Here is a 26,782-nt window from a genome sequence, read left to right as displayed (position 1 = left end):
GCACCAGTGGGCATAGCATTAATTAACATAATAGTTTGGATTATAGCAAATATCTTCTTTCTTTTTTTCTTTCTTTTCTTTACATATACAACATGTATACAGAAACAATTCTACCTATGAGCATAATATTAATGAAAATAATAGTTCTGCTTACTTGTGCAATTACTTTTGTTTTGCATTTAATTTAAAGAAAAGGCCTTGTATCAATGTACTTTTAACTGCAATTATGGATCCAGTTACAGCTAACATAATAGGATATTTTGTAATCACATGCCAGGGATTACAGGTAGGTGTCTATATATTAACTGACTGAAACAAGATACCTTTCCACCCACCTGTGTTGAAGAGGTTTTCACCAGTCCACCTGTGTGACACCTGTTGTAATATGAACTGATACTACTATGGTCCCTACACCTGTGATTACAGGTATGGCCAGGTGTTCTCGTACAGGTAGCCAACTGTAACAGTGACAGGTATCATCAGGACACCCCCCCAGTTTTCCAACATCAGAGGGACATAACTCTGATCAATGATTTGTGTGAAAGTGTATGTGTGTGAATGTGTGTGTGAATGTGTGTGAATGTGTGTGTGTGTCCTTACCACATAATGAGCTGATTAGGGTCTTTGTAAAAGCACTAATGGATATTGTATCAAGTCAAAACAAACTTGGGATAATCTGACCGTGTTAGCTTGGGGACAAACACAGTTAACAGAGGGGATGTGTGGGGAACAATAATTGGTGGGCAGTGAAAACAGAGTAAAATATCACACCACGCATGGGTCAACAATGGCCCAGGTCTCGGCCAATATACCACCCCCAGCGTTACCAGCTAAAGGGCAGCGGTGGCCCAACCTTTCACACATTGACGTGCCAATTAAGAGCAATTACAGGCACGTTTTAGCTACCAGCAGCAAAAAGTTTTTAACCCTTTTAAAACTAAAGCATAATGCCAGTTAAGTGGAACCTAAAAAAACCCACATCTATTGTAGCCATTGTATGATATTTTTACCATTGTTTGACACACAGCAGCTAATGAATGTTTACTGTAGTCTGATATCTTTACCATTGTTTTCCACCCAACAGCCAATTAATTTTTGTGCTGGGGTGTCATTAACATTCATTCATTCATTCCTTATCTGTCATTTAAGCTATGAGACTGAGTAACTGGGTAATATATACATACATACTGTATTAAATGATTTCAGAGAATAGAAATGTGGCATCTTAACACAGGTCAGTTTATAATATATTAGATGATTTGGGAGAATTAACATGTGTCCTCTTAACATAGATGGCCACTACAGCAGGTTTTATTGTGTATCTAACAAGTTATAAATTTGATTGTTTTCGTATTTGTGTTGTTAGTGTTGTATGTGTACATCTGTGGATACCCACGGCTATGTAAGATGTGCAGATTTTTGTTACTTGTAAGACATCTTTATTAAATCATCAATTAATCAATTTTATCTGTTCACCTGTTCAAACAGAATGGGAGATGTGTTTCTGATGATGGTCCAGGTCTTATTGAGCTCTCTCTTATTTTTGATATGTAAAATCTATAGTCCGTCCCATGAGGAATGCCTTTTTTCAGGCTATGGAATCTACTACAAGTTATTTATTTCTGAGACCATTGCTTTTTAAACTGGACACAAATATAGTATTTTTTTCTTATTTCCAAAACACTTTTCCTTTTTTTCTTATGTCAAACACAACTAAAATTATTTACAAAAAAGATTTTTGTAGGAGGATGGGACAGACTATAGCAAGAAATAGTAAAACCCTAATTCCTCAAATTTGTTCTATCTGTTCCACATTTCCATCCATCCACCAGTTGAATTGCCTCACCCATGCAACATCCATCTGTCCATCCATCCACCCATCCACTCATCCATCCATCCAAACGCCCACCTATCCACTCATCCATCCATCCATCCAAACACCCATCCATCCATCCATCCAAACACCCACCCATCCACGCATCCATCCATGCAACCATACAGAAAACCTCCACCCATCAATTCATGCAACCGACCCACAAAACCCTCCCAAACCCACTCCAATCCATTCATCCACTCACGAATTATATTCCTCCTTCCAATCACTCACCAAACTGTTCATCCATCCACTTATCCATCCATTTACTCACCAAACTGTTCATCCATCCACTTATCCATCCATTCACTCACCAAACTGTTCATCCATCCACTTATCCATCCATTCACTCACCAAACTGTTCATCCATCCACTTATCCATCCATTCACTCACCAAAGTGTTCATCCATCCACTTATCCATCCATTCACTCACCAAACTGTTCTTCCATCCACTTATCCATCCATTCACTCACCAAACTGTTCATCCATCCACTTATCCATCCATTCACTCACCAAACTGTTCATCCATCCACTTATCCATCCATTCACTCACCAAAGTGTTCATCCATCCACTTATCCATCCATTCACTCACCAAACTGTTCTTCCATCCACTTATCCATCCATTCACTCACCAAACTGTTCATCCATCCACTTATCCATCCATTCACTCACCAAACTGTTCATCCATCCACTTATCCATCCAATCACTCACCAAACTGTTCTTCCATCCACTTATCCATCCATTCACTCACCAAACTGTTCATCCATCCATTTATCCATCCATTCACTCACCAAACTGTTCATCCATCCATTTATCCATCCAGTCACTCACTCACCAAACTGTTCATCCATCCATTCATCCGTCCATTTACACTTCAATCCATACATTCATTCACTCATCCATCCATACATTCATCCAAACACTCACCTATTCATCCTCCCATCCATCCATTCACTCACCCATCCATCCAACGATCCAAACACTCACCTAAGCATCCATGCATCTATTCCCATCCATCCATGCATCCATCCATCCACTTACCCAAACACTCACCCACCCATCCATCCATCCAAACACTCATTCATCCATCTACCCACCCATCCATTCATCCATCCATTCAAACACTCATCTATCCATCTACCCATCCATCCATCCATCCTAACAAACATTTATCTATCCATCTGTCCACCTACTCATCTATCCATCTGTCCATCCATCCATCCACCCACCATCCATCCGTCCCTCTATCCATCAATCTAAAATCAAAGGGATGATCACATCAGTGGACCATGCACCCCCATCCCCCCATCCAAGTGTATTATTATTGGCAGTTGTATATGTTTGTCTTGTTTACAGGAAAGTAGACATATAAAACATATCCTGCTGCTATTCAGTAGGAACAACTTATGTGGCTGTTGTGCTTTTTTTTCTTCACAATCTATAGTCTATCCCATCCTCCTACAAAAATATTTTTTGTAAATAATTTCTGTTTTGTTTAACATAAGAAGAAAAGTAAAAGCGTTTTGGAAAAAAAATAAAAATATATATATGCAAAACAATTTAGAAAACAATCGACTCAGAAATAAATAATTTGTAGTAAATTCTATAGCATGAAAAAGGGTGTTCCCTGTGAGATTTGACTATAGTACATTAGCACAATGTGTTGAAATGTGAGGTTCCTTAAACAGACATTCCTTTCTTCTCTTGTCTCCTGGGCTTGAAATAGGGAGCAAAATATGATCTGTTGTCATTTGGACGGATGGACATGTATGGACGGTTGAACAAATTGATGGATGGATTTATTGATCAATCACTAACTCACTCACTCAATGATAATTTTCATCTTAGTTATCAATTCGTGCACTGAAAAAAGGTAAACCATAAAAGGGAGTTAACTCTACAAACAGGTTATTCTTGTGTGTGTGTGTGTGCCACCCAGGTGTGATGTAGACAAGTTTGTACAGCCTCTAATAACGGAGATACCTGCCTTCACCTAATACACCAATAAAGAGATTAGTCCAACTATGCGGAGAAAGGTAAATATTTGCACAAAAACTGAGAGCTTTATGTTGATATGTGAAAAGTAATGTGTAACTAGTAACAATCACAAGCCCCAGGCATCAAAAATAAAATTACTATCAAATGTGCCTCGATCCACCTTGGTTGTGTAGCGGTTAAGCGATCGCACTCAAGGCTGGTGGTTGGGCCATTTAATTGGGCTATTTCTTGTTCCAGCCAGTGCTCTGCAATTGGTGTAACAAAGGTTGTGGTATGTACTAACCTATATGTGGGATGATGCACATACAAGATCCCTAGCTGTTAATTGAACAGAGAAGCCCGTGGAGTGGTGACATCTTTCTCTCTAATTATCTGTGTGGCCCTATACCTTATAACCAGAGTCTAATTATCTGTGTGGCCCTATACCTTATAACCAGAGTCTAATTATCTGTGTGGCCCTATACCTTATAACCAGTCTAATTATCTGTGTGGCCCTATACCTTATAACCAGTCTAATTATCGGTGTTGCCCTATACCATATAACCAGTCTAATTATCGGTGTGGCCCTATACCTTATAACCAGTCTAATTATCGGTGTTGCCCTATACCATATAACCAGTCTAATTATCGGTGTGGCCCTATACCTTATAACCAGAGTCTAATTATCGGTGTGGCCCTATACCATATAACCAGTCTAATTATCGGTGTGGCCCTATACCTTATAACCAGAGTCTAATTGTCTGTGTGGCCCTATACCTTATAACCAGTCTAATTATCTGTGTGGCCCTATACCTTATAACCAGTCTAATTATCTGTGTGGCCCTATACCTTATAACCAGTCTAATTATCTGTGTGGCCCTATACCTTATAACCAGAGTCTAATTGTCTGTGTGGCCCTATACCTTATAACCAGAGTCTAATTATCTGTGTGGCCCTATACCTTATAACCAGAGTCTAATTATCTGTGTGGCCCTATACCTTATAACCAGTCTAATTATCTGTGTGGCCCTATATCTTATAACCAGTCTAATTATCAGTGTGGCCCTATACCTTATAACCAGAGTCTAATTATCTGTGTGGCCCTATATTTTATAACCGGAGTCTAATTATCAGTGTGGCCCTATACCTTATAACCAGTCTAATTATCTGTGTGGCCCTATATCTTATAACCGGAGTCTAATTATTAATGTGGCCCTATACCTTATAACCAGAGTCTAATTATCAGTGTGGCCCTATACCTTATAACCAGAGTTAAAATGTGTTAAGTGCGTCGTTAAATAAAACATTTCTATCTTTCTTTTTCTTAAGGCTGGTGGTACGTACTAGGTTCACATTCTGGTTCCTGGCTCCCACCCACACTGTGTGAGTTTTAATTGGGAGGTGTAAGACCACTACACTGACCTCTCTCTATCTCTCTCTGACCATTAACCTGCTGTCCTGGGTCCCATTCCACGAAGTGATCTCACATATAGCTCTAAGATCATCTTAAATTGCATAACTATCTAATGCACTTACGGTGATCTTAGCGCTAAGATTGCTTTGTGGAACAGGGCCATGGATAGACAGCCCAGATAGTCGACTGATGTAATCCAAAGACATTGTGCTTGAACCTTAATTTGATACAAGCATGGAAATGAATGAATGAATGAATGAATGAATGAATGAATGAATGAATGAATGAATGATTAATTAACAAAAGAACAAAATGAATAAAAATTGCCTTGAATAAATAAATAAATGATAGAATGAATGGATGGATGGATGGATGGATAAATGGAAAAAAGTAAAGTTTGTTTTATTTAACGACGCCACTAGAGCACATTGATTTTTTATCTTATCATCGGCTATTGGACGTCAAACATATGGTAATTCTGACATGGATGAACAAACAAATAAATGAATGAAATGAATGAACGAAAGAACAAAATGAATAAAAATTGCCTTGAATAAATAAATGAATGATGGAATGGATGGACAGATGGATGGATGGATAGATGGATGGATAGATGAATCAACAAACAAACAAACGAATGAATGAACGAACAAAATGAAAACAAATTGCCTTCAATAAATAAATAAATGAATGATGGAATGAATGGATGAATGAATGAATGAATGAATGAATGAATGAATGAATGAATGAATGAATGAATGAATGAATGAATGAATGAACGAACGAACAAAATTGCTTTGGTTGGCCTGAGTATTTCAGTTGTTAAAACATCGGATTTACATTTCCTTTTCATCCATCCTAAACTGCCTCTGCCATAAAACATTGTTGTTAATCCTTTTGACATGCATATAAAAAATCCCTTACTACTACAGTAAGTCATAAAATATTAACGATCTTAAAACTTAGAGAAATCCGAATAAGAAACATATTAGCGACATAAAACTTTAGCAGACTCATCATATCAATCCATAAAATAATAAAAAATAAAAATAAAAACAATTGCACAAAACTTTTTCAGAATAGTCTATTGTACATCTCTTAAAAATTTAGCATTATGAAATATCTTGTATGGCCTCAATAAATTTGCTAGCATTTTATGATCACTAAAATTTTTTCATTTACAGTTATTTGAAAGGAGAAGCCTATGTGATGGCATGGAGTTAAACTTGCTGAGGTGTCAGTACATGAATATTTGGCTTTCCTTCTTTATTTGCCAAAATATGGCATTTTAGCAATAAATACAGTGAAACCTCTCAAAACCAGACCCTCTGTAAACCAGGTAGCAGGATTTAGCTCAGTCAGTTGAGTGCTCGCTTGAGGTGCTTCCACTGCTGGATCGAACCACCTCGGTGGATCTATTCAACTGACTGGGGTTTTTTTTAGTTCCAACCAATGCACCACAACTGATCAAAGGCTGTGGTATGTGTATTTTTGTCTGTGGGATGGTGCATATAAAAAATCCCTTGCTGCATTAGGAAAAATGTATCAAGTTTCCTATGATAACTACATGTGAGAAGTACCAAATGTTTGACATCCAATAGCTGATTATTAATAATCAATGTGCTCTAGTGGTGTCGTTAAATACAACAAACTTTAACTTTGTAAACCAGAATTCTCTAAAAACTGGATACTTTTCCTGGTCCCTTTTTCAATATCATTGCAGAACATAACCTCTCTAAACCAAATATCCCTTAAAACTGGACTTTTTACTTGGTCCCGTAGTTGTCCGCCTCTGTGTATCATTATTACCACCGATACACCTGCCTTAATGCAAACATCTCACATAAATGGCAATAAAAATAAGATAATTTTTGTTGATGTATATCAACTGAATCATTAAACTGAATCATTGACATTATGATGGCTGTTCCATCTATTAAATGGAGGAAAAAAAATACCAGTAATAACCTGGAGCCAATTTCAGAAAATATTGTAAGTTTACATTTGCGACCAGCAGTATTATCTGTCGTATGCTTTGCATGTGTTCAACATCTATTTCATGCAGAAAATTACATCATTACAGAAGATATCAATCATTGTAAGGACGATTTATTGTTTTTAAAGGCGCACACCCTAGTTTTAACCTGTAAAACATGGAGACTAAGTTTGGTTAATTTACAAACCTTTTTGATAAAGCTATAACTGAGTGAAAGAAGAGTTTGTGACGTTAAAACAGCAAATATCCTTAAAAATAGACTATAACTCGAATCAATAAACTGCTACTTCTCAGACGCACGTGCGTTTTTAAAAATATAAAAAATGCAATTTTTGGTACTACAAACACCAGGATGACAAAAACACTTCGGTTCTATGGAAATGGATACTATAAAGAATAAAATATATAAGTAATGTTTGATTTCAGTAATCATAAAAGGCTCTAATAGTGAAAAATATGCTGTAGTGTTTAAAAATTAGGGTCCGTCCCTTCGATATGTATACAGTTGTAGATTTACATTTATGTAGCCAGAGATGCCAACCGTAGTTGGGTGTGTCATAGGAATCCAGGCCTTCAAACATAGGAATCCCCCCCACCCCTCCAAAATAGGAATGTTATCAGTGATAGCTCAGGAGCGCGTTTTTCGACATTTTGGTCAAGTCAAGTTTAAGGCTGTACCCAATCGGCAAACATCGGGTCTGTTCGGAAGACCAATTGCTAGACTGGTTTATTCTATATCGCCATGCTTGCTATGCTCACTATTCGGAATCCATAACTTTAAGGAACAAGGCAGGAAACTAATCTATGACTGTTGACGGTGAAGAGAAAAAAAGTTCCATTTCTCCAGTGTTAACAACATTTGTACCTTCCAAAATACGATCCAACACCAAATAAGCAAAATTACAATTTTCTTTCTAAAAATCGGAATTTCAAACAGGACAATTGTAATAGCGTAATCTTTGCTTTAAATTCATAATGATTTCGCCAAATTCGTAATGGCTGGCATCACTGTGTACCAAATTAGGGTTACAGTGTTTTGTGAAATTGTTCCCCCGAGTCAGATGGGAAAGGAAATGTTGTTTTTTTCAACAACAATTTGTCACATTTTTAAATTAGGCTATTTGTTAGTGATGTTCCAATGATCGATTGATTTGTTTGGCTCTATCACTGTGATGGTCAGTTTTTAAAATCCATAATCAATTGTGTGGGAAAATGATACCCACCTGTCTTCCAGTTTAGATGATGGAATTGATGTAAATTGTTTGGAGTTGGGTGTTTGTTTTCATGTGTATATAAAGGGAAAAAACAGATATTAAATAGTTATTAAAGGTAAAAGTTGCTATTTGTAGGGTCTATCCAAGTGAACACGACAACAGGTGCACGGTGCTTACAATTAAAAATCCTTCTTATGTTCATATAATTCTAACCAATTGTACAATCGAAAGTAGATTGGTTAGTGCAAACCAAACACAACCAATGATCGATGATGAAATTCCAACCAATTCCCAGCACAACTCTTGGGTGTCAAACACCTGATCTGGAGAATCAGAGAGAGGAAACCTGCTGTAAACAGGACAACACATATCACAGCTTTTGATGTACCAATTCATTATTGTTGGTATGGGAAAAATATTTGTGAAGCTGATCCTCTGATCCATTAAACCTTATTTGTTATTACTCATATGGGCTCAAATATACGGAGTAATATTTTTTCGATCTCTGCAGTGTGCAGATTGCTTCTACAGTCACTGATTGGCTGGCTTTAAAAAGACAAGATTTGATTGGCAATTACATACTGCCGGGACTACTTTTTGTTCATTCAAACTATTACTACGAACTTCAAATATTTTTTACGATACAAACATTTACGGAATTAAAAATCAAAATATATGTACAAATGTTTAAAAATGTTTTTATTTTATTATTTTGACTGGGTTTTTTTTGGAACTATTCTTTGGTGGATACTGTTGGGTGTGCACCGGTAACGGTGCGTATGAATATATTGTTATGGCTGGTAGAGCTTGTTAGTTGTTACAGCAGCGAGAACGTAAATATACTTTTAAAATCGTTAAAGATTGACAATGGGTAATAAAGAGAATAACCAACTCACTACGAGGAACTACAGATTATCTGTCCCTCGTAAATTAATGCTGTAAAACCCTCGCCATAAGATCAACATTAATTCACTCGGGACAGATAATCCGTAATTCCTTGTAGCTCATTAGTTATTCTCTAAAGAGGTTTACCACTAATCTACATTCTCCAACCAAAATCTGAACCAAGTCTAAATCTACTGGGTCGGGAGAGGTGGTGGTGGTGGTGGTGGTGTCAGATGTAACATTAAAAGTAATAAATAAAAAATGCCTGAAAAACAAGGACCATCAAAATAGGATTTGTTACATTTGTTGGACTAAGTTTGTGTAGAATATTTGCAGCAGGGTGAGACAAGCTAAGAAAGGATAAAGCTCAGTCCTTATAAACTGAAGTGCTTGGGGTGAAGGATTGAACCACCTTAGTTGACCCATTTTCCCATCACAACCATTGTATCTGGGATCACAAAGGTATGTGCTGTCCTGTCTGTTTAATAGATCAATACAATGACTGATATCTTGGGGCCTAGGGTACTTAGATTAAAGGATTGGACCACTTCAGTGGACCCATTCTTGAAGTGCTCCATGACTAATATACCAAAGACCATGGTATGTGCTATCCTGTCTGTGGGAAAGTGCAGATAAAAAAATCTTTCTAAATTGTTAAATAAAAAAAATCTTTCAAGTTGCAGTTTAATCATATTTTTTAATAAAATACATTGTTATTCTACATGTGGCGTTCCAATGATCGATTATAATATTAATGGTTCTTACAATTGAAATAATCTCTAAACTGATCAATTATTCAGTACTATTCAATGTATCATTTACATTTACCTTTAAAAATCTGTTCTTTTTGAAAATACACACAAATATCATGGAATGCATTATTTAGAATTAGTTTCAAGAGATTTCAAAGGTTACATTTTCTTTGTAAAATTTTTGGAGTTTTTTTTGTTTGTTTTTTTGGTCTACCATAAATTATTCTTATCTGCTGTAATATTCAATACATGAATTTTTTTTAAATTTTACACACTTTTCATCTTGAGGTATATGTTAACTTGAAATATGAGCTGCCATAAATTTTTCATTGGATTGTTATCTGAAGCATTCCTAGAGAGAATCGATTTGACACTGAACAAAGAGTTTACAAACTAAAATCTATAAAAAGATAATCAGTTATGAATGCCGATACCAAACATAATGTTTTAGGCATAATAGAATATATACAGTTAAACCTGCCAAAACAGCCACCTCCATAAATACACCACCTGGGCCCTGTTTTAGGAAGCGATCTTAGTGCTAAGATCATCTTAACTGCATTTAAGGTGATATTAGCATTAAGATTGTATCATAAAAGGGGTCCCTGTCCAATAAGAAAAAAAGTTTGTTTTGTTTAATGACACCACTAGAGCACATTCATTTATTAATCATCGGCTATTGGATGTCACTTCTACAGAGATAAAACTGGGTTATACAAATCCAAAAATTTAAATGTTGATGAACGGGTATTGAGATTGATCCTATGGTTAGAGTTGCACAATGATATAAAACGGTGGCCCCCATAAAGAAAAAAAGAACGAAAAAAAGAACGACACAACTATACAGTGCATTGATTTATTAATCATCGGCTATTGGATGTCAAACATTTGGTAATTCTGACATACAGTCTTAGAGAGGAAACCAGCTACATTTTTCCATTAGTAGCATCAGATCTTTTATATGTGCCATCCCACAGACAGGACAGCACATACCACAACCTTTGATATACCAGTCGTGAAGCTCTGGCTGGAATGAGAAATAACCCAAAGGACCTGCCAACAGGGACTGATCCCACACAGACTGTGTGGACCACAGGAGAGTGGTTTACCGCTGGGCTACATCCTGCCCAGACCCCCATTAAGAAATTTAAAAAAAGAATTAGATTTTAACGACACCCCAGCATGAAAAACCCCCATTAAGAATGCATAAAAAGTATCAGCCAAAATCATATTGTAAGATAAGATAAGACATTATTTATTACATTTAAACATTCCACATGGGAACAGAGTGAACAAAATAACATCAAAAAGTTGCAATATCAACAAACAATTAATGACTATTGTTTTATATACATTTATCTCGCCTTCGTGTAAAATTCTTTAATCTCATTGGTTGTTTGCCATTGGACAAATCCCTTACAGTTTCCAGCCACCCCAGTTAATGCTAAAGCAATAATTAGATTATAAAGTTTTTTGTTTTTTTAATTAATATCTGTTTCAGACAATTTGAACATTTGAAGTTAAAAATTTGTTTATCGATGGAACTATTTTTCGTCACTGGCAAGTGGTTTTGTTCGCGTCTGCGTGGTATGGCTCCATTAATAAATTGTTAACAATTATTATCTGGCGTTATTTTGATTATTTAGCTATATGGTTTAACAGGTCGGCAAGATAAATGCGTTGTAGAAGCATCTCTCAGGGTCTATGGCTTTTTATGTACCCTCTGTGTGCTCTTTTACCCCCTCACCTTCAGCTCGGGGTAAAAGAACACACAGAGGGTACATAAAAAGCCATATACCCCTCGTGAAAATTTTGAATTCTGGACAAATCTGAAACAGTTTGATGTCTGTTTCTCCTCAAGTCTTGAGAATATTTGTATTACTTAATATTATTTAACCATTTAGTATAGATCACCCACATCATTCTTTTGACTGCAAAAAGCCATATAAGAATTGTTCATCATTTTTTGTGAATATATTGATGTATAACAATCACAAATTGTGTAAAATCGTACAGCGTAGCGAAGTCATTTTATACTAATTTACACTAAACCGAGTCAGTGAGTGTATGACGTTTCTGTTTTCAAAACACTGGGAAAATTCCATGGCAAAATTGATATTAAAAATGTTTTTGTTTGAAAAATTACTAACACACCTGACTGTGTTTGAAGAAATTCTTCTCTAATTAAAAACATTGTACTACGAAATATGGATTTCAAGTGAAATTATGGTAAGATACATGTATGCTATATTTATTGTGTATGAAAGCAAAACAAGGGTGCGAAGAGTGAATGTCGTTAACCGTAGTTACATGAGACCAAAAGTTTGTTTTGTTTAACAACACCACTAGAGCACACTGATTTTAAACAAATAGATTATTCTCCATTTTAACACCAAGAAGTGGATATGCTATTGCACTGGTCTGCTTTAGAAAGTATTGAAACACAGCAACAGTTTAAACAAATAGATTATTCTCCATTTTAACACCAAGAAGTGGATATGCTATTGCACTGGTCTGCTTTAGAAAGTATTGAAACACAGCAACAGTTTAAAAAAATAGATTATTCTCCATTTTAACACCAAGAAGTGGATATGCTATTGCACTGGTCTGCTTTAGAAAGTATTGAAACACAGCAACAGTTTAAAAAAATAGATTATTCTCCATTTTAACACCAAGAAGTGGATATGCTATTGCACTGGTCTGCTTTAGAAAGTATTGAAACACAGCAACAGTTTAAAAAAATAGATTATTCTCCATTTTAACACCAAGAAGTGGATATGCTATTGCACTGGTCTGCTTTAGAAAGTATTGAAACACAGCAACAGTTTAAACAAATAGATTATTCTCCATTTTAACACCAAGAAGTGGATATGCTATTGCACTGGTCTGCTTTAGAAAGTATTGAAACACAGCAACAGTTTAAAAAAATAGATTATTCTCCATTTTAACACCAAGAAGTGGATATGCTATTGCACTGGTCTGCTTTAGAAAGTATTGAAACACAGAAACAGTTTAAAAAAATAGATTATTCTCCATTTTAACACCAAGAAGTGGATATGCTATTGCACTGGTCTGCTTTAGAAAGTATTGAAACACAGCAACAGTTTAAAAAAATAGAATATTCTCCATTTTAACACCAAGAAGTGGATATGCTATTGCACTGGTCTGCTTTAGAAAGTATTGAAACACAGAAACAGTTTAAAAAAATAGATTATTCTCCATTTTAACACCAAGAAGTGGATATGCTATTGCACTGGTCTGCTTTAGAAAGTATTGAAACACAGCAACAGTTTAAAAAAATAGATTATTCTCCATTTTAACACCAAGAAGTGGATATGCTATTGCACTGGTCTGCTTTAGAAAGTATTGAAACACAGCAACAGTTTAAAAAAATAGATTATTCTCCATTTTAACACCAAGAAGTGGATATGCTATTGCACTGGTCTGCTTTAGAAAGTATTGAAACACAGAAACAGTTTAAAAAAATAGATTATTCTCCATTTTAACACCAAGAAGTGGATATGCTATTGCACTGGTCTGCTTTAGAAAGTATTGAAACACAGCAACAGTTTAAAAAAATATACTAGTGGAAAAAAGTAACTGTGTAACCTAAAAAATCTGATGAAAATAAAACCGCTCAATATTTTAGCCTGATGTTTTGTACATGTTACCAGTGAACGCACCGCCACACAACAGCTGGGTCAATGCCGTATTTGCACGTGCAGTTTTGCTTCTGGGACATGAACATGTTTTTCCCATTTTTTTCTCCCAACATGTTACTTTTCAAGTTTTTGTCGACTTTTCAACTGTCGGGTCATTGCATGCCAACCGGGGGTACAGAAAAGCAGGTTATTTCTGTTGAAAATTGTAGCAGAGCAATGCCCAGGCTAAACGAAAATGACCGCCTTCGCGCAATTGGCATGATCCAGGCTGGTATGCGCCATCACGCTGTCGCTACGCAATTTGGTGTACACATAAACAGTATTCAGGCTTTGTGGAGACGTTATCAACATGTTGGTAATGTCAGAGACCAACAACGTGCAGGCCGTCCACGCGTGACGTCACGACAGCAGGACAACCACATCAGACTCGTGCACCTCAGGAATCGATTCCAAACGGCAAGTCTGACAGCGCGGACCATTCCTGGATTGCGTGCCATTAATCCCAGAATTGTACGGAATCGATTACGTGAACATGGTATCCGTCCGCGACGCCCGGCTGTCCGTTCAGTTTTGCTAAGACGTCATCGTGTAGCACGTTTGGCTTGGTGTAGAAGACACTTGCACTTTAATCGCCGTGACTGGGCGGGTATACTGTTTACGGACGAGTCCAGGTTTCACTTGGACAGCAGTGACGGCCGTTCAAGAGTGTATCGTCGTGTTGGAGAACGTTTTAGTGACGCCTGTGTTGTGGAGCGACGTGCATTTGGCGGAGGCAGTGTCATGGTTTGGGGTGGCATCACGTCAACTGGACGAACACCTCTTGTGGTCATCGATGGCAATTTGAATGCTGTACGCTACCGTGACGACATTATTCAGGCTCACGTCATCCCATTTGTGCAAGGACAGCAACGTCACATCACGCTTCAGCATGACAATGCTAGACCTCACGTCGCCCGGGTGGTAATGGATTTTCTAGCACAGCAGAACATCGATGTGTTGCAGTGGCCTGCGGTCTCACCCGATCTTGCACCAATCGAGCACGTCTGGGATGAGATTCAACGTCGTGTACGTGCACTGCCTAACCAGCCGCTGACGTTGAGAGCGCTTGGTCAGACGTTAGTACAGATCTGGAACGGCATTCCCCAGGCATTCTTCAACAATTTGGTAGGCTCTATGAGGCGACGGTGCCAGGCCTGCATCGACGCAAACGGTGGTCATACGCGCTATTAACTTTGTGAACTGTTTTTTTACCCCCCATGTCTTTCATCCCCAATACCGATGAAATGACGGATGCTGTGACATTTTAAATGAATTGACGTTTTGCTTAATTGCCTAATAAATAATGCTATATGATCATTTTATCGTTTCATGTCTTGAAATTATGTTTTTATCAACATGATAACCATACACAGTTACTTTTTTCCACTAGTATAGATTATTCTCCATTTTAACACCAAGAAGTGGATATGCTATTGCACTGGTCTGCTTTAGAAAGTATTGAAACACAGCAACAGTTTAAAAAAATATACTAGTGGAAAAAAGTAACTGTGTAACCTAAAAAATCTGATGAAAATAAAACCGCTCAATATTTTAGCCTGATGTTTTGTACATGTTACCAGTGAACGCACCGCCACACAACAGCTGGGTCAATGCCGTATTTGCACGTGCAGTTTTGCTTCTGGGACATGAACATGTTTTTCCCATTTTTTTCTCCCAACATGTTACTTTTCAAGTTTTTGTCGACTTTTCAACTGTCGGGTCATTGCATGCCAACCGGGGGTACAGAAAAGCAGGTTATTTCTGTTGAAAATTGTAGCAGAGCAATGCCCAGGCTAAACGAAAATGACCGCCTTCGCGCAATTGGCATGATCCAGGCTGGTATGCGCCATCACGCTGTCGCTACGCAATTTGGTGTACACATAAACAGTATTCAGGCTTTGTGGAGACGTTATCAACATGTTGGTAATGTCAGAGACCAACAACGTGCAGGCCGTCCACGCGTGACGTCACGACAGCAGGACAACCACATCAGACTCGTGCACCTCAGGAATCGATTCCAAACGGCAAGTCTGACAGCGCGGACCATTCCTGGATTGCGTGCCATTAATCCCAGAATTGTACGGAATCGATTACGTGAACATGGTATCCGTCCGCGACGCCCGGCTGTCCGTTCAGTTTTGCTAAGACGTCATCGTGTAGCACGTTTGGCTTGGTGTAGAAGACACTTGCACTTTAATCGCCGTGACTGGGCGGGTATACTGTTTACGGACGAGTCCAGGTTTCACTTGGACAGCAGTGACGGCCGTTCAAGAGTGTATCGTCGTGTTGGAGAACGTTTTAGTGACGCCTGTGTTGTGGAGCGACGTGCATTTGGCGGAGGCAGTGTCATGGTTTGGGGTGGCATCACGTCAACTGGACGAACACCTCTTGTGGTCATCGATGGCAATTTGAATGCTGTACGCTACCGTGACGACATTATTCAGGCTCACGTCATCCCATTTGTGCAAGGACAGCAACGTCACATCACGCTTCAGCATGACAATGCTAGACCTCACGTCGCCCGGGTGGTAATGGATTTTCTAGCACAGCAGAACATCGATGTGTTGCAGTGGCCTGCGGTCTCACCCGATCTTGCACCAATCGAGCACGTCTGGGATGAGATTCAACGTCGTGTACGTGCACTGCCTAACCAGCCGCTGACGTTGAGAGCGCTTGGTCAGACGTTAGTACAGATCTGGAACGGCATTCCCCAGGCATTCTTCAACAATTTGGTAGGCTCTATGAGGCGACGGTGCCAGGCCTGCATCGACGCAAACGGTGGTCATACGCGCTATTAACTTTGTGAACTGTTTTTTTACCCCCCATGTCTTTCATCCCCAATACCGATGAAATGACGGATGCTGTGACATTTTAAATGAATTGACGTTTTGCTTAATTGCCTAATAAATAATGCTATATGATCATTTTATCGTTTCATGTCTTGAAATTATGTTTTTATCAACATGATAACCATACACAGTTACTTTTTTCCACTAGTATAGATTATTCTCCATTTTAACACCAAGAAGTGGATATGCTATTGCACTGGTCTGCTTTAGAAAGTATTGAAACACAGCAACAGTTTAAAAAAATAGATTATTCTCCATTTTAACACCAAGAAGTGGATATGCTATTGCACTGGTCTGCTTTAGAAAGTATTGAAACACAGCAACAGTTTAAACAAATAGATTATTCTCCATTTTAACACCAAGAAGTGGATATGCTATTGCACTGGTCTGCTTTAGAAAGTATTGAAACACAGAAACAGTTTAAAAAAATAGATTATTCTCCATTTTAACACCAAGAAGTGGATATGCTATTGCACTGGTCTGCTTTAGAAAGTATTGAAACACAGCAACAGTTTAAAAAAATAGATTATTCTCCATTTTAACACCAAGAAGTGGATATGCTATTGCACTGGTCTGCTTTAGAAAGTATTGAAACACAGCAACAGTTTAAAAAAATAGATTATTCTCCATTTTAACACCAAGAAGTGGATATGCTATTGCACTGGTCTGCTTTAGAAAGTATTGAAACACAGAAACAGTTTTAAAAAATAGATTATTCTCCATTTTAACACCAAGAAGTGGATATGCTATTGCACTGGTCTGCTTTAGAAAGTATTGAAACACAGAAACAGTTTAAACAAATAGATTATTCTCCATTTTAACACCAAGAAGTGGATATGCTATTGCACTGGTCTGCTTTAGAAAGTATTGAAACACAGCAACAGTTTAAACAAATAGATTATTCTCCATTTTAACACCAAGAAGTGGATATGCTATTGCACTGGTCTGCTTTAGAAAGTATTGAAACACAGAAACAGTTTAAAAAAAATAGATTATTCTCCATTTTAACACCAAGAAGTGGATATGCTATTGCACTGGTCTGCTTTAGAAAGTATAGAAACACAGCAACAGTTTAAAAAAATAGATTATTCTCCATTTTAACACCAAGAAGTGGATATGCTATTGCACTGGTCTGCTTTAGAAAGTATTGAAACACAGCAACAGTTTAAAAAAATAGATTATTCTCCATTTTAACACCAAGAAGTGGATATGCTATTGCACTGGTCTGCTTTAGAAAGTATTGAAACACAGCAACAGTTTAAAAAATAGATTATTCTCCATTTTAACACCAAGAAGTGGATATGCTATTGCACTGGTCTGCTTTAGAAAGTATTGAAACACAGAAACAGTTTAAAAAAATAGATTATTCTCCATTTTAACACCAAGAAGTGGATATGCTATTGCACTGGTCTGCTTTAGAAAGTATTGAAACACAGAAACAGTTTAAAAAAAAAATGTTTAGCAACACTACTAGAACACATTTTAAAATTAATTAATCATCAAACATTGTCAACTATGATCTTAATTCAAAGGAAGCCCACAACATTTTTTTAATTAGCAGCAAGGGATCTTTTATATGCACTTTACCACGGACAGGACAGCACATACCACAACCACAGTCATGGAGAACTGGTTGGAACAGAAAATAAAACAATTAGGAAGGAAGGAAGGAAATGTTTTATTTAACGATATACTCAACACATTTTATTTACGGTTATATGGTGTCAGACATATGGTTAAAGACCACACAGATATTGAGAGAGGAAACCCACTGTCACCACTTCATGGGCTACTATTTTCTGTTAGCAGCAAAGGATCTTTTATATGCATCGTCCCACAGACAGGATAGTATATACCACGGCCTTTGTAACACCAGTTGTGGAACACTGGCTAGAACAAGAAATAGCCCAATGAGCCCACTGACAGGGATCGATCGTGCATCAGGTGAGCGCTGTACCACTGAGTTGTGGTGCGCCCCATAAAACAATTAGAGAAGTCTTTCATCATTGTAAATACATGTCATTTTATGCATGTAATTGAAAAAACAGGCCTTGTAAATTCAGACCATTTTTTTTCATATCTATTTTAGTTTTGTAGCCAATCTCAACTTAGTCACTAAAACGGGATGTAAATCAACATTGCAACAAAGTATGATGTGGTATTCATATTTCAAAATTGTACAAAAAAAACATATATTATAATAAAAACAAATGCCTTTTTTAATGTTCTGTATTTGTACAGGAATTGGAATATAATACAACATGCCTCTGAAATCTTATTTAATAACCAACACAAGTTGATGACAGTCACACCACAGGGATGTTACAAACGGTTGACCTTTTTTTTCTTTTTTTCTTTTTAATTCAATGGATGCAATAGCACTGAACAATTTCTCTGTGTTTACAATGCTTGGGGAAAACCAATTTTGCGAGCATTGTGACAGCAGTTGGCAAGCCCATCATGGCGAATGATCGATAGAGTTTTTAATCATTTCTTTGCCAACAGCAGGTGCATAGATTGGGGACTTGTTCATCATAATGGGATCGTATTAGCCATCAATCCATTGTTCCACATTTTCCGAATCAAAGGCATAACACACCATCTGTGTCCTCACAGCAATTTTAATTTAATTTTTTTTTTTTTTCATTACTCAGAACAACCCGTTTTTAGAACACTGTTCTGATGGTAAATAAGCAAAGGGAGGGGCCTCATGAAAAGTCAGATTACCTGCCTCTCCCCCCACCCCTATTAGAGACAGACAAAAACAACATGGACTCACCTGTAGTGAAGCAGACAGCTGTGTTCCCAGGTGCTTCCTCACAGACTCTTCCAATGGAACATGTGGCAGACTTCTCCACACTCAGCTGGGGCGGTCCATTATTCAAGTGCAGGGGTGGTAGGTTGTGGTATCTGTTTAATGAAGAATAATACAAATATTGGGTGGGGTTGGGGGAGGAAATTAGTTGTTGTGTGAAAACAAAAGCTAATGACTATATCCCAGTTTTTTTAATATGTCGAGTGATGTTTGGACTGGTTTATCTGGGGCTAATCCCACTCTGGGTTTGATTCTTCTAACTGCCACATGTGATGTCCAGATGGAAGGTCATTACTTGTACAAATTATCAGCAGAGTTAAGACTACAATTAATTCGTTATTAACTTCCGCAGTGGAAGTAAATGATAAATGATCGCATCACATCCATCAGGAATGTTTGCTATTGGTGAAAAAATCAGATTAATACATTGTCTTCATAGACACTTTAACTATATAAATATTAGTAATGCTAATAGCAGGGAAAGTTAATAAATATTACAAGAAAGAAGGAAGTAAATGTTTTATTTAATGACGCACTCAACACATTTTATTTACGGTTATATGGTGTCGGACATATACATTACATAAAACACTTCAGCAGGGTTTAAGGTTCTTCATTCAGGGGTGTCAGTGGACCCATGCATTGGGCTATTACTTGTTCCAGCCAGTGCTCCACAACTGGTGTAACAAAGGCCATGGTAGGTACTATCCCATCTGTGGGATGGTGCATATAAAAGATCCCTTGCTGCTAATCGAAAAGAGTAGCCCATGAAGTGGGGACAGCAACTTTCTTCTCTAAATATTTATGTGGTCTTTAACCTATATGTTTGATGCCATATAACCATAAATAAAATGTGTTGAGTGCGTCATTAAATAAAACATTTCTTTCTTTCATTCCTTATTCAGGGATCACCTGGAGGGATGTCAAGATCCAAAGTTTATAAAGTCATAAAAACACACACAATGACCCCATCATTTGAATAAAGATGCTGGTTGCTTTATACCACTTTATGACATCAAAACGTATCTAGGGGCAGAAATGGTGGGGGGGGGGGGAGGGGGGTTCTATAGGGGAAAATATTTTTTCTTTTCCCACATCTCTCTGCCCATATGGGTAATAAAAACACCAAAAGTTAAAAGTTAAAGTTTTTTGGTTTTTTAACAACACCACTAGAGCACATTGATTAGTTAATCATCAGCTATATTGGATGTCATACATTTGGTAATTCTGACATATAGTCTTAGAGAAGAAAGCCGCTACATTTTTCCATTAGTAGCAAGGGATCTTTTATATGCACCATCCCACAGACAGGATAGCACATACCACGGCCTTTGATATACCAGTAATGGTGCACTGGCTGTTTGTTTGTTTAGGGATTTTTGGTGGGAGGTTGGGGGATCTTGGGACTATCTTTATAAATTTCTAATTTGTTTATGCAAAAAAACAAAAAAAACAAAAAAAACCAGAATGAGTAGAAAAATCAATAAAAGTGTTCTCTATACAACACTATGGAAACCTCTAGGTTAAAAATTGTCTTATTTGCATTGAATCTGTGGGGCTGTGTTGCGTTCTCACAATTTGACTATGGAGTGTTAACACCAGATGCACTATAAATAATATTAGTGCTTTACCACTGGGCTAAGTCCCGCCCCTTATAAAAACAGCTCTGCCCTGCTTGAAAGTTTAAAAACCTCTGACTCAAGAGTACACCAGGTAACAAGAGAAACAATAGGTGGGCTTGTTACTAAACTCACTACCTGGGCCCCGTTCCACAAAGCAATCTTAGCCCTAAGATCACCTTAAGTGCATAGCTACCTTATGCACTTAGGGGATCTTAGTGCTAAGATCGCTTCGTGGAATGGGGCCCTGGCCTGAACATTGAGTGCAGGGTGAGTACCTGCACAAGATGGAATACAATGAGTAACTATAATACAATGGACAATGTAGGACAATAATTTCAGCAGTAGATAATCAACGATATAAGTTACACAATAATTATATGATCGTGCACTCATTTCTCTTTTTAAACTGACCGTCCATCTGTCACAACACTTCTAAATGCAATACAATGGCATGATTTGGCATCCATGTTCAACAGGAATTAAGATGCATAATGTTAATTTACTTTAATTTCTTAATCTCATCATCATCTAGTGTAAGTGTCGGGTACTCGGGTCTGGATCAAGTTTGACCTTCGAGTCCTTGAGTCCAATATTTGGACTCGTGGGGGCCCTAGCCCCACCTCCCCCCACCCACCCCCCAATTAAAATTTGTCCCCTGCCACTGAGCTACATTCTGAACCAAAACTGATGGGAAAGTTGCCAGTGGGACAATCATTAGTTTGTCGATTTGATACCAACCACCTAAAGACAACGGACGGGACAGAAGACTTTTAAGCAGACAAAAACACCAAAGAATTCATCTGAAAGAGCCATGGGTATTATAAAATCTGTCAGGAAAATATTTATGAATTGAGAATTGATTTCATTTCATAGACTGATACTCTGACATGTGTTTGTGTTTGTCTTTACTTCCATGGACCATGTGAAGTGATCATTTCAAAAGATCGGTCTATATGCTTTGAGAACCGACCGCGCAGAACTAATGTGACACGCTGTAATTGCTCATTCACTTTTGTGCTAAGAGGCTTTACATTGTTCAGTGCATACTATCAACACGGGATTATACCAGAACATTTATATCTTTTTTATTGTCGTGTCAGAGGTAACACACACAAGCTTTGTCGAAGTTATGAAAACTTTAAAAACATTTATCTAACAAATTCTCTCTGATTCAACTGTTTCTGAGCCTTGAGGGGTTTTTCTTAACACAGAGTACTAGAATTTAGTTTTTAAAACCTGATAACAAATTATAATGTAATTTTATCAAGAAAATAAAAACTAAAACTTTTACTCAAATGACATGAGAAGGAAGGAATGTTTGCTGTATAAAATAGTAGTAATACATGCAGCATAAATATAAATATAAAAATCAAATGCTACTTGTTAGTGTTGAAGTAAATGTGATGATTATATTCTGAATCTTTCTTCCCATCTAGCATTAATTTATGAAACAATTTATCAATGAATATTAAAAATTCCACATCTATCAGGTCTTTAAAGAAAAAATTAAAAGCAAAAGATTTAGCAGTCCCTTCACATTTTTATGAGGGCGAAAAAATGCTACAAATACTGCACTGCAGACTTCAATTAGGAATAAGTGATCTAAATGGGCACAAATTTACAAGCTTTGTTGGAGAATATCAACATTGTACTTGTAGTCATCAAGTTGAAGATTCGGAACATTTCCTGTTATTTTGCCCTGTATATAATAGAGAGCGCCAGTCCTATTTATCCAGGTTAAATCATTTAAATTTAAATATCAACACGTTAATATATGGCGATCTCAACTTAACACTACAAGGAAACAGTCTCATCTACAAAGTAATTCACAATGTCATTGCTGAAAGCAAACGTTTTGACTGATAAAACCATTCACCTTCTCCTTTATTCTTCTTGTTTCTCTGTTCTAATCTATATACAAATATTTATATTTTGACAGGTTAAATATACAATATTTTTTACATTTTTCAACACTAAATGCATATCTTGTACTTTCTAAAGTGTCCATGTTGACCAGCTAATATTTCAATTTTATTATCATGAAATGTAGGGAAAAGTCTTTATGCCTGTTGATCAATCCCATCTGTTAATATAAACAGAAATAAATATTGTTTAAACCAAATGTGATGCATATACTTTTTGTATTTTTGTCTATAATTGAATTATGTATTTTATTTTATTTTAGGCTAAAAAATGGACATGCCTGCGTGGACATGCCTGCGTCCACATGTGTACCTACTTAACTGACAAGATTCGGCATAATTAAATACAACTTTTATATTTTAAAAATATATTTGATACAGGTACACATTAATTTGAAATTTGTTACGTAAAATTCATTTTCAGCTATATACCGGTAATAAAAAAACCTGAAAAATTAATAAAGGGACAATAGATATTTTTAACATTTGTTTTTATGGTACAAAATACATTATTTTTCTTTGGTTTTACAAAGCAAACAAAACTTGCATTATTGGTAAAAGTTTACTCAAACAACATTTACAAATCATCTGTAATAAAAAAAGAGAGAAAAAAAAGAGTTAAAGTTTGTTTTGTTTAATGACACCACTAGAGGACATTGATTAATTAATCATCAGGTATTGGATGTCAAACATTTGATAATTCTGACTCGTAGTCATAGGAGGAAACCTACTACATTTTTCCTAATGCAGCAAGGGATATTTTATATGCACTTTCCCAGACAGGACAGCACATACCACTGTCTTTGACCAGCTGTGGTGCACTGGTTGGAACGAGAAAAACCCCAATCAGTTGAATAGATCCACTGAGGTAGTTTGATCCTGCAATGCAAGCACCTCAAGCGAGCACTCAACCGAGCCAAATTCTACCCCTCATCTGTAATAAATTCTACTAGCGCTTAATTTTGTTTAACACATATTTATCAGTATTGCAGTGAAAATCAAAATTAAATTTCATTTATTGTTTTATATTTTATTGGCTAAAACTGGCCAGACAATTTTGAAATCCACTGGCAAGAGAATTATAAATTAAAAAATTAAAAAATGTATAGCTCCTACCAATGAATCGATTGAAGCTAGAAAAAACAAACATATAATTAAAAAAATTATATATATATTTTTTAAATAATTGAACTGGTAAGCATAATGGCCGCCCAAAGAACACATGGCGAAGGGACCTCCAGGGGGACACCAGGAAGACAGGATACACCTGGAGGAAACTTGAAACAAGAGCCCAGGACAGACAACTCTGGAAAACTGTAGTCAACGGCCTATGCCCCAGAAAGGACAACGGGCATAAAAAAAAATAAAAAAAAAAAAAAAAATCATAATAGTAATTAAAGAGCTTAGGTTAACTTAAAAAAATATATATATATTTGTAACTCAACCAACTCACTTTTTTTTTCAATGTAATATAAAACAGTTTGAACAAAATCAAATGTTTATCCATTGGAATGAATTTTGGAATGGGGGTATATCTGCCCGACATAAATTATGAGTAATAATAACAAGAGAAGATTGTGATTATACACTAATTAACAGGTCGTAGATGTTCAAGTGTATTCAGGGATATTATAAAATATTGCCCTCCCCAGCTCCCATCTCACAGGCTCTAATGCACCTGAAATTTCTATCAACTGATACACTGTTAACCAAAATTTGCATAAGACCGGCCTACATCATACAGCCAATATATATATATATATATATATTATACACATGTATATACATGCATCTATGCACATGTATATGTTCACATTAATAACACAACACAAATCAATATGTAGTCATACTGTGCATTCTTTCATCACATAATATATTTATGTGTTGAAACGGTTATCGTTTTAAATATCACTTAGTCCTGTTCGGCAGATGACAGAACTTTTACGAGTTCTCTGAGACGCTCCCAGGGGGCACTGTGCAATTATTGATCTCATGAGACGCAGCAGATGTCAGCAGTCAAATTGTGAGGCGGAACAAAAACGACGATAGATTTTGCGCTATTTTTCCACACTTGGGACACGGGCCGTTTTTCTCACAGCGATTGGCGCCCGCTTATGGATTTCCATTCAATCCTGCTTGTGTCCTGTCACATGTTGTGAAATGTACAAGTTTATCTCGACGTCGGTATCGACGTATGTGAGAAACGTACCTCACCGCGGCTGGGCCCCTTTACTGCGGGACACGGTGAATTGCGTGATGTTCAACACACGAGTCCTCCATCTCGCCGGGTATGTTTCAACTCGGCATGAAGAGTGATTAACTCCTGTCGGTCGCAAACGCTTCGTATAAAAGAAGGCAGTTACCGTGCAGAGGAAAATTGAGATAGCGTAATTCAAACAAAAAATCAATTCTCCAGCATCTGTTTGGAAAAACCCCCAAAGAGAAACTCTGATTACTTTTCTAATGGTGCACGTTTTATGAGCTGAGCTGTCCCACGGAGAGACTCATTGAAAGGCAGATAAGAAGTGTCTGTGATTAAAAAAAAAAAGAAAAAAAAAAGAGTTCCAATTGTTTTCGATCTATCGGTGATAAAAAAATAAATATATCAATAATAAAGTAGTTATCTCATTTTATTAACTGGATTGTCATGATATATCCAATAAAGGTTCAAGCACACTGTCCAGAATCACATCCATGGGGGAGGTAGGGCCCCCCCCCCCAAGTATCCCCTGAAAATATTCAAGTGCCTCTGTTTAAATTGGTTTGACACCCAATAGCCAATGTATTTTTCGTCATGGTGTGTCATAAAACATTCATTCATTCATTCATTCATTCTTTTAAAATAGTTTTCTTTGTACAATTTTCATTTTTGCAAATTTACAAGTACATATAGCAATTTTCAGATGAGGTTTGTGTGCATGTGCATTCATGCATGCATGTGCATTCATGTGTATATATGCATGTGCATGTATCACAGGTAATACTGAAACCTTTTCTGGGGTACTGTTTTCACAGATGGTCTATTGTCCTTTTTCTTCTGGTACCACCCCCCTCCCCCCCTCAACATTTCCTGCATCCACCCTTGCTGTGTTTGGCACACACCTCAGCTATCTGCTATCAGGACAGTGAATTAATGGTTAGTTGTTGGATGTTAATCAGAGAGAAGTCGGTTTAGTTGTCTTACATTTCCCCATCAAGCTATTAAAACTCATTCTAGCTGAGAGCCGGTACCAAGATGCGAGCCTAGCACCCATCAGCCTTAAGAACTGATGGTTTAATCATTACAATATCAAACACAGAAAAAAACATTAAAACACAATAATGAAAAATCATTACTTTTGAAAGTAAAAGGCCTTCAGTACAGTGACATAGGAAGGAGATAAAAAGTCGGGGGGCACACTTTTATATTTACACTTTTACACTTTATAAAGGAAATATAAAGCAAAATATCTAAAAAGTGGGTGGCACATGAGAATGGGTTTGATCCTATAACCCAAGCACTCTAGGCAACTAACTGAGCTAGAACACATGCCAACACTAGTCAGTTAATTACAGGCTAAATACATAGAGGATAATAAACAAGTTACCAGTTATTAATAAATTTATGTCCCGAGTGAAATAATTTTCACTTGTCACAAGCTTTAGTGAGTGACAAGTGAAAATTATTTTATGAGCGACATAAATTTGATAATAACTGGTACCGAGTTTGTTATTCTATTTATTACCCCAGCTATTTGGGGTTTTTTTAAAGCCTTTATT

General features: G+C 37.0%; 1 protein-coding gene across 1 annotated transcript in view; it reads right to left on the bottom strand.

Annotated features, from left to right (window-relative positions):
* LOC121388073 (protein CBFA2T1-like) overlaps positions 1 to 19,745 on the bottom strand; it is a 204,551-nt gene extending 184,806 nt beyond the window's left edge. The window contains exon 1 of the mRNA XM_041519282.1: positions 19,444 to 19,745. The gene's annotated coding sequence lies outside the window, so the exon portion shown is untranslated. The remainder of the gene's footprint in view (positions 1 to 19,443) is intronic.
* Positions 19,746 to 26,782: the final 7,037 nt, after the last annotated feature.

The sequence above is a fragment of the Gigantopelta aegis genome, chromosome 14, assembly GCF_016097555.1.
Source record: "Gigantopelta aegis isolate Gae_Host chromosome 14, Gae_host_genome, whole genome shotgun sequence".
In the NCBI taxonomy this organism is placed as follows: Eukaryota; Metazoa; Mollusca; class Gastropoda; order Neomphalida; family Peltospiridae; genus Gigantopelta; species Gigantopelta aegis.
The sequence above is the reverse complement of the archived record's forward strand: the minus strand, read 5'-3'. Positions and strand labels throughout refer to the sequence as shown.